At 36.0% G+C, this 10,475-nt stretch overlaps 1 non-coding gene across 1 annotated transcript; it reads left to right on the top strand.

Moving 5' to 3' along the window:
* The first annotated feature begins 1,605 nt into the window (after nt 1-1,605).
* LOC132211664 (U6 spliceosomal RNA) lies at nt 1,606-1,712 on the top strand. Its single transcript, XR_009447549.1, has one exon. It is a non-coding gene; the product is annotated as a U6 spliceosomal RNA (small nuclear RNA).
* Nucleotides 1,713-10,475: the final 8,763 nt, after the last annotated feature.

The raw sequence follows: 10,475 nt of genomic DNA, 5'->3' as shown, positions 1-10,475 counted from the left end.
AATTTCTGTTAGACTTTTCTAGAATTTCATATACATGGAACTGTGCAGCATGTATACTCCCTTTTGGATGACTTCTTTCACTCAACATAATGATTTTGAGATCCATCCAAGCTGCTATGTACATCGACACTTCGTTTTGTTCTTTAATTGTTAAACAGTATTCCATTATGTGGAATCAATGATATAGCCATCAATGATCAATTCATTTATTAATTTATCTAGTCATCTGTAGATGGTCATTTGGGTTGTTTGCATTTGGGAATATGATAAATTAAGCTATTCTGAACATTCATGTGCAAGGCTTTGTATGGCTATGTTTCTCAAGTAAATGCTGATGATATATTATTTGATTTGGGTTTAATTTGCTTAAATTATTAAGAATTTTTGTGACTGTGTTCATGAAAGATATTAGCATCAAGTTTGCTTTTCTTTTTTTTAATTTTTTTTAAAAAAATTTTTTTATATATATTTTATTGATTTTTTACACAGAGGAAGGGAGAGAGAGATAGAGAGTTAGAAACATCGATGAGAAAGAAACATCGATCAGCTGCCTCCTGCACATCTCCTACTGGGGATGTGCCCGCAACCCAAGCACATGCCCTTGACCAGAATCGAACCCGGGACCTTTCAGTCCGCAGGCCGACGCTCTATCCACTGAGCCAAACTGGTTTCGGCTAGTTTGCTTTTCTTACAATGCCTTTGTCCAGTCCTGGTATTAAGGTAAGCCTGGCCTAATAAGATGAGTTGAGAAATGTTTCTTCCTCTGTTTTCTGGAAATTTTTGTATAGAATTGGTACTTTCCTCCCTTAAACTGTTGGTAGAATTTTTAACTAAAGCTATCTTGGCCTGGAGGGGTTTTTGTTGGTTAGTAAGTTTCTTGGGGAAGGGAGGTTTTTAAAAATTCAACTTCTTTCATAGATACAGGATTATTCAGGTTGCCTCTTTCTTTCTGAGAAAGCTTTGGTAGTTTGTATCATTGTCAAATCTATTGGTATACATTTTTTTCACAAATCTTCTTATCCTTTTAATGCCTGTTGGAACTATAGTGATATCCCCTCATTTATTCTTGATATGGATAACTTGTGTCTTTTCTTTTTTTCAGGATCAGTGCGGCCACAGAGTTATTTATTTTATAAATGTTCCCAGAGAACCGGCTTTTAACTGTCTCCAAGAGTGAGCTCTTAAGCAGTTTCTAGGACCTTGAAACATGAATTAATACCTTATCACAAGAGGGTTGCAGAGCCATGTCTCAGGTACTCACTTAGTGAAACTAAAGTAACTCAGGTTATCAAGGAACTGTGCTTGAATATAAATGTATCATCCATCACTGTACAGAGGTCCCGGCAGGATCAGCAGAGCTAGCTTTCCTGATACCAAGAAATTCAATCCTTCCCTGGGAGTCAAAAATCTACAGGTGTTCTTAACCCAGTGTGAGAGTTCTGCAGACCGTGATTTTCTAGGTGCTTTGTGAGTCCTCTGCCCCTAAGGGCCAAAGATGAGCATGGCCAACCAAGGAAAAATAAGATGAAAATGACCGATACTAGGAATACAAAACAGACCCTCACCGATATAAAGAATAATGAAGCAATGTTAAAAACAACTCTAGTGCTCACTTCGGCAGCACATATACTAAAATTGGAACGATAGCGAGATGATTAGCATGGCCCCTGCGCAAGGATGACACACAAATTCATGAAGTGTTCCATATTTAAAAAAATAAAATAAAATAAAATAAAATAAAATAAACCTCTAGCCCTAGCTGGTTTGGCTCAGTGGATAGAGCATCAGCCCGTGAACTGAAGGGCCCTGAGTTTGATTCCAGTCAAGGTTGCAGGCTCCTTCGGGAGGCAACCAATCTATGTGTCTCTCTCACATCGATGTTTTTCTCTCTCTCTTTCCCCCTCCCGTCCACTCTAAAAATCAATGGAAAAATATCCTCAGGTGATGATTAACAATAACAAAAAAAATCCCTCTATGCCTCAACATTCAAAAGCTTTGATAAAAAGACCAATTCCATGAAAAACACAAATTATCAAAACTCACTATAGAAGGAAGAGATACAAATATTTTGGATAGCCTTGTATCTATTAAAGGATTAAATTTGTGGTTAAACCCTCCCCCTGCCTCCCCATCCCCCAAAAAAACCTTCATGGCAAGGTGGTTTCTCTGTTAATTCTATTAAGTATTTAAGGGAGAAATAACACTTACTCCTTACATTCTCTTACACAAAATATAAAAGGAAGGAACCCTTCCCAACTTACTTTGTGAGACCAGCATCCCTAAATACAAAAATCAGACAAAGACATTTAAGAAAAGAAAACTCTAGCCCAGCCAGTATGGCTCAGTGGTTGAGCATCAAGCTATGAACCAGGAGGTCAGGGTTCGATTCCTAGTCAGGGCATATGCCTGAGTTGCAGGCTCAATCCCCAGTGTGGGGCATACAGGAAGCAGCCAATCAATAATTCTCTCTAATAATTGATGTTTCTATCTCTCTATCCCTCTTTCCCTCTCCCTTCCTCTCTCTGAAATAAAAAAATATATTTAAAAAAAACTGTAAACTAATATCTCCCATGAATTAGGAAAAAAGGAATGCTATGATGACCCTTGTGGTACTGGTTTGGAGTTCAAGGCATCAGTATGAACTTGTGTATGCGTTATATATATGAACCCATGTCTCTGATATATATGTATGTGTCGATGCAGAAACAATTATAGATGTATGTATGAGTTAGTACACATATATGTAATACCTAGCTCTGTCTGCTGAGAGGGCCTAAAAGCAGTGACATCCAATAGTAAAAAAATCCTTTTTAAAATATTAGCAAATTGAATCTAACATTATATAAAAATACAAATACATATGACTACATGGGTTCATATTAGGGATGCAAGGCTGGACCAACATTCAATAGTCAATCAATATAATGGTCACTATAATTATCAATACTGTATTTTATATTTGAAAGTTTTTAAGTAAGCAGAAACTTTTTAAGTAAGTAGGCCTTAGATGTTATCATCACACAATTATAATTTTGTGAAGGGATGAAGACACTAACTAACCTTATTGTGGTAATCATCTTGCAATATATACATATTTCTAATCATCATACTGTACACCTTAAATTTATTTATTTATTTATTTATTTTTAATTTTTTTTTATTGCTTAAAGTATTACAAAGGGTATTACATATGTATCCATTTTATTCCCCCGCCCTAGACAGTCCCCTAGCCTCCCCTATCCCCCAGTGTCTTATGTCCATTGGTTATGCTTATATGCATGCATACAAGTCCTTTAGTTGATCTCTTACCCCACTACCTCCTGCCCCCCAACCCTCCCCGGCCTTCCCGCTGCAGTTTGACAATTTGTTTGAGGCAGCTCTGCCTCTGTATCTATTATTGTTCAAAAGTTTATAATGGTCTCTATTGTCCATGAATGAGTGAGATCATGTGGTATTTTTCCTTTATTGACTGGCTTATTTCACTTAGCATAATGCTCTCCAGTTCCATCCATGACGTTGCAAACGGTAAGAGTTCCTTCCTTTTTAGAGCAGCATAGTATTCCATTGTGTAGATGTACCACAGTTTTCTAATCCATTCATCTACTGATGGGCACTTAGGCTGTTTCCAGATCTTAGCTATGGTGAATTATGCTGCTATGAACATAGGGGTGCATATATCCTTTCTGATTGGTGTTTCTGGTTTCTTGGGATATATTCCTAGAAGTGGGATCACAGGGTCAAATGGGAGTTCCATTTTCAGTTTTTTAAGGAAACTCCATACTGTCTTCCATAGTGGCTGCACCAGTCTGCATTCCCACCAGCAGTGCACAAGTGTTCCTTTTTCTCCACATCCTCTCCAGCACTTGTCGTTTGTTGATTTGTTGATGATAGCCAGTCTGACCGGCGTGAGATGGTACCTCATTGCTGTTTTGATGTGCATCTCTCGGATGATTAGTGACTTTGAGCATGTTTTCATATGTCTCTTGGCTTTCTGAATGTCCTCTTTTGAAAGGGTACACCTTAAATTTAAATATGTCAATAATATCTCAATAAAGTTGGGAAGAAAAATGGATCATATAATTCATTGATTAAATTTTAAAAATCATGACAATACCAGTAGATACAGAAAAAGCTTTTGACAAAATTCAGTATCAATTCATGATTTTAAAAAAAACCCTCTCATGAAACTAGGAATAGAAGGAAAGTTCTTTAACCTACAGCTAATGTTATACTTAATGGTGAGAGATTGAACACTTTCTAAGATCTGGGCCAGGCAAGATATCCTCTTTACCACTCCTATTCAACATTGTACTTGAACTCCTAGCTAGTACTATAAAGTAAGAAAAGGAAATTTAAAAGCATATATGGTAAAAAGAAATAAATAAACTATCTTTAGTCATAGGCAATATGTAGAAAAATCCCACAAAATCTACAAAGAAAAGTCTCCTAGAACTAAAAAATGAGTTTAGTAAGACACAAGATTAACATACAGAAGTTAATTATGTTCCTATAAACAAGCAATGAACAATTGAAAACTGAAATTAACACAAAACAAAACTATACCATTCACAATAGTACCACTTTACAAGGGACTTATATATAAATCTAACAAAATATATACAATGTCTATATGTGGAAAACTGAAAAAAACATTGATAAAAGAAATTAAAGCAGCTCTCAGTAAATGGAAAAATATAGCATATTCATGGACTGGAAGACTCACTATTGTTAAGGCATTAAATCTACCAAATATGGTTTATAGAGTCAATGCAATCCCAATCAAAACCCCAGCCAATTTTTTTGTATATTTTTATAAGTTTATTCCAAAATTCATATGGAAAGGCAAAGGAATTAGAACAGCCAAACAATTTTTGAAAAAGAACACATTACCATATTTCAGGACTTACTATTACTCTCACACTACAGCAATCATGTCAGCTGTAGATTAGCCAGAATCTTGGAGAAATCCCAGGATGGAGTGTGACAAATAAATCTAACAGTATTGCAAATATGTGACATAGCCAAACATAAGTGTGTGTGGAGAAAGGAGCTGACCTACGTAACTTTGAAAACTGCATTTGACTGGAAGTTTTAAGGATAAGGATAAAAGAAACCATACAAAAAAACTGTATTCCATTGTAAATTTGTTTCTTATTGGAGTCCAGTTTCACAATTCTTTTACACAGATATAGGGGATGAATAATTAAGTAAGTGGATGATGGATGATGGTAGCCTGGTTTCTCATTACTGGAGAGGGAAGTGACAGAAAAAAAAGGAATGCTATAATGACCCTTGTGGTACTGGTTTGGAGTTCAAGGCATTAGTATGAACTTGTGTATGTGTTATATATATGAACTCATGTCTCTGAGATATATATGTATGTGTCGATGCAGAAACAATTATAGATGTATGTATGAGTTAGTACACATACATGTAATACCTAGCTCTGTCTGCTGGGAGGGCCTAAAAGCAGTGACATCCAATAGTAATGAACAAACTCAGTGCCCACATTTTCATTTCTATAACCCATTTTTAAATTAAATTAAATTTAAATGAAACCGGCATCTAGGAGAAAAGGCTGATTCTTAGACTGTGGTGAGGAAAATACAAGGAAGAAGCATCTTGTAGTACCAGAAAGTAAGAAAGTGCTCAAAACAAAGCAATGGTACATGTCATGGGTCATAGGAACCAACCTGAAAGATTTTGCAATTTGAGCAACAAAATAAGTACCAGTGCTGGATTATAACCCAAAATATAAAATAAATATACATGAGTTCACTTATATAAATGATTCATTGAATTCTTAATGAGTGAAATTAAAGTGAAGAAATGAATCTTCTCTAGATAAGAATTCCTAATAATATAGAGAGATACAGATACTCTCCACTCCACCAGGCGAAATTTAATTCCTTCCTCCCTTGACTTAGTCTACTTTCCAAAGTATAAAGTATGGAAAGGGAGAAATATTACCTATACCTTGGAGAATTCTTGCAGATACCATCTGAACCAAATGATCAAGGCAACATCACCAGTGATATTATGTGCGTATCATGAACTACTTAATAGGATGTAGTGAGAAGGGTACCTCACCTCTGTGGCCTTCCTTCCAAAAACCCAGGACTATGAGAGAAATATCAGAAAAAAACAAACAAATTGAAGAACAGTGTATAAAATATCTGACCAGTACTCGTCAAAATTGCTGAGGTCATGGAAAACAAGGAAAGACTGAGAAACTGTCACTAGCCAGAGGAGACGAAGGACGCATGGTTGCCAGTTGCAGCGTGGTGCCCTGAAGAGGGTCCTAGAATAGAAGGAGGACATTGATGGAAAGTTCTGGAGTTGAGTTAGTGAAAACAAACCAATGTTGCTTCTTAGTTTTGGCAAATGTACAATAATAGAGGAAATGCTAAGAGACTTAGGAGAATTCTCCGTTATCTTTGTAACTATTCTGTAAATCGAAACTTATTCCAAACTAAAAAGGTTATTGTTTTAAATGAAGGTAAAATAGAGTCATTTTCGGACAAACGCAAAGCTGAAATAATGTGCCTCTGGCATTACTGAACTGTAAGAAATGTTCATGAAATGTTTCACTCTGAAGAAAAATGTTACCTGAAGGAAAATTATTCCTTCTTGAAAGATCCTCAGGTACACACACACACACACACACACACACACACACACACGGGCATCAGAAATGGCAAGTACATGGTTAACATAAATAAATTTTCTCACTTTTATAATTTCTTTAAAGTATAATTGACTTGTTAAATTAAAATATTAAGAATGTATGGTGATATTTATATAGAGAGAGCATAAAATTATGACACAAGAACACAGATGACCGACAGCTTCTATAGAAGTATACAGTTGCAAACTTAATATTAAATACAATATTATTTGAAGGTGCATTGTAATAGCTTAAAGATAGATATTATAAGACACAGGAAAACCAAAGAAAAATAAAACAAAGAGCCATACCTAGCAATGCAACAAAGGAAATAAAATGAAATGCTAAAAAATACACAATTAAAGCAAAAGATAGCAGAAAAGGGGGGAAAAAAGAACAAAAATCAGATGAAACAAATAGAAAAGGCATTGCAAGATGGTAGCCATAAGTCAGACCATATACTAGTATATAATTAAATAAAAAACACTCAATTACAAGGCAGAGATTGTCAGAGTGAATTACAAAATAAGGCCCAACTATACATTGACTACAAGAAACATGCTTGTTATATAAAGAAACAGACTAAAATAAGAATATGGAAAGAGACATAACATGCAAACCCTAATCATAAGAAATCTGGAGTGACTGGATAATGTAAGAGAAAGTAGACTTCAGAATAAGGAATATTGGCAGCGAAAAAGAAGTACTGTATCAGTTTTCTATAGCTGCATAGCAAATTACCACAAGCCTGACAGCTTAAAGCAGCACCGTGGACCGGTTCGAATTCCATGCATGAGGAGTCTGGCGTGGCGTGACTGGGTAGCACAAGACTGAAATCAGTCAGGTTGGGTTTCCATCTCGAAGCTCTCAGAAAATAACCTGCTTTCAAGCCCACTCTTGTTGGAAGAATTCAATCCCTTGTGATTGAATCATTGAGTCCCCCTTTCTTTGCTGGCTGTCAGCACACCGAACCCTCATGCTTCAAATTTGTGACTCCCCTTCCGTGACCAGCTGTAGAAAACTCCGTTTTCATGTGATTAGGTCAGGCTGACCCAGATAATGCCCCCAGTGTAAGGTTAATAGTGCCAATACAGCGTAACCTAATCCTGGGAGCAAAATCCATCGTATTAATCGTCCTAGAGATTATCCAGGTAATGTATACAAGAGGGGAAGGGAATTTTGTGGGTTGTCTTGGAATTCTTCCTGCCATAAGGAGATTACATAATGATCAAACAGTCGATTCATCTAGACATAGCAAAACGAAATGTGTTCACATCTAATAACGAAGCGTCGAGATATCCGAGGCAAAAACGAATGGAACTAAAAGAAGAATTATATACAAATTTCGTAGTTATCGCTGGAAATTTCAGTCTTTCTTTTCAGTAATTGATAGCACAGATAGACAGAAAATTAGTTCAGATAGAGAAGATTTGAACAACACTATTAACCAAATTGACTTCATTAACATTTGTGGAGCACTACTCCCAGTGATTTTAGAATGGCCTTTCTTTTCAAGTCCATGTGATACAATCACCACTATAAACTATATGTTGGGCCTGGCTGATGGTGGCTCAGTTGGTTGAGCATCATTCTGTGCACCAGGATGTGGCTGGTTTGATTCCAGCACCTAAAGGTTGCAGGTTCAATTCCAGGGCAGGAGGCAGCCATTTGATGTTCTGCTCTCGCATTAATGTTTCTATTTCTCCTTTCCTCTCCCTCTAAAAATCAATAAAACTATTATATGTATATAATATGCTAATTCGACCAGACAGCCTAACAACCTTCGGGGCATCCTTCCGGGGCTGTGAGGTCTGAGGCAAGCTGCCGTGGCTGCTAGGGCCAAGCCCCTTGCACGAATTTCATGCATCAGGCCTCTAGCATGTGTGTATGTGTATGTGTGTGTGTGTGGGTGTGTGTGTGTGTTTCAACAAAAACAAGTTTCAACAAGTGTAAAAGGATGGAAATCATACAGAGTATATTTTCTGAGTGCAAAGGCATCTAAGTACAACTCAAGAAAACTGCAATAGCCACTCTACCATGACATGGGGACACTCCAACTTTATGTTTGAATGTCAGCGTGACAGTAACCCTTTGATATGATCAAAGAAGAATTAATTACTCACATAAAAGTGAAAGTTCCAAGGTGAGTGGTGGGGAGGATTGCTTTCTCTGAGAAAAGTCCAAAATAGAAAGAGTGGACAGTAAGTGTGCAACGTTTTATGAAAGGGAAGCCCTGCCAGTATAAGATTTGAAAGAGAATCCACCCAGCATGAAACTTCAGGGGCAGCAAGAGGGCACATGTGCTTGTGGGGCCTATGGGTGGGTAAGCTCTGTCAGGATGTTGCAGGAGGCAGCAAACACAGGCAGACAAGAGGCTTAGAGTTGTCTCACACCAAATCAAATGTCAGTGGGGGTTTTATAAAGTAATTTTATATGTCTATCATAACCCCAAATCAAAGGAAATTAAACAACACACTTATAAATAACTTATGGGTCAAAGATGAAATCACAAGAGAAATTGTAGGTACTCTGAACTGAATGACAATGAAAATACAGTACATTAAAATTTCTGGGATGCAGCTAACTCAGTGCTTATAGAGAAACTTTTACCTTCGAAAAGAGAAAGATCTAAAATCAATGACCTAAGTTTCCATCTCAAAAAAACTGGAATAAGAGAGCAAAGTAAGTCCATGATCCATAGAAGGAAAGAAATAATGAACATAAGAGCAGAAATTAACAAAAGAGATAGATGATGGGAAAATTAACAAAGTAACTTCTTTGAAAGTTTTAACAAAACTGACAAACCCTTAGCTTGACTGATTCAGAAATAAAGAACATAAATAACCAATATCAGAAATGACAGGTGTGATCGCCACAGATCCTACGACATTAAAAGGATAATAAAATAATATTTTGAATAAATTTATGCCAATATATTTGACAACCTAGATGAAATGTAGAAAATTCTTGAAAAATACAATTAATAATCACTGATACCCTAGAAAAGCAACTATTCACAACACATATATCAAAGGACTTGTATCCAGAATATTTACATATATATGTGTAAGTGTGTGTGTGTGTATATATATATATATATATAAAATCTTACAAACAATTAATAAGAAAACAAATTACACAATATAAAATGGACAAAGGATTTAAAGCGTTTTTCACAAAAAAGACTTATAATTAGCTGATAAGCACATAAAAAGATATACTATGTAAGTAGCCATCAAGGCATTGCAAATTAAAACTATAATAATTTACCACCACACACTGACTAGAATATTATAACTTTAAAAAGTGATAATTCTAAGTGCTGGAGGAGATGTGGAGAAATTTGAACTCACATATTGTGGGTGGAAATGTAAAATGGTGCGACCACTTTAGAAAACAGTTTGGCAGTGCCTTATAAACACACACTTACTATACACTCAACAATTCTACACCTATTTACCCAAGAAAAATAAAAACAAATGCTCACACAAAAGCTTCTATATGAATAGTCTTAGCAGCTTCTTTATGCATAATAGCTAAAATCTGAAAACAACCCAAATGTCAAATAACAGGTAAACAAATACACAAACTGTAGCATATCCACACTCAATAGTAAAAAGGAACTGATACCTACAGCAATATAAAAAAAAATCTCAAAAAACAGTATGATGGACAAAAGAACCATGCCATATGATTCCATTTAATGAAATTCTACAAAATGCTAGTCTAATCACAGTGGAAGAAAGTAGATCGGCAGTGGCCTAAGACAAGAGTAAGGCGTATTCTCTGGATTGAGGCATGGGGGAAC

Source organism: Myotis daubentonii, chromosome 10 (assembly GCF_963259705.1).
Source record: "Myotis daubentonii chromosome 10, mMyoDau2.1, whole genome shotgun sequence".
NCBI classification, from domain to species: Eukaryota; Metazoa; Chordata; class Mammalia; order Chiroptera; family Vespertilionidae; genus Myotis; species Myotis daubentonii.
Note: the sequence above shows the minus strand (reverse complement) of the source record. Positions and strands in the feature narration are given on the sequence as shown.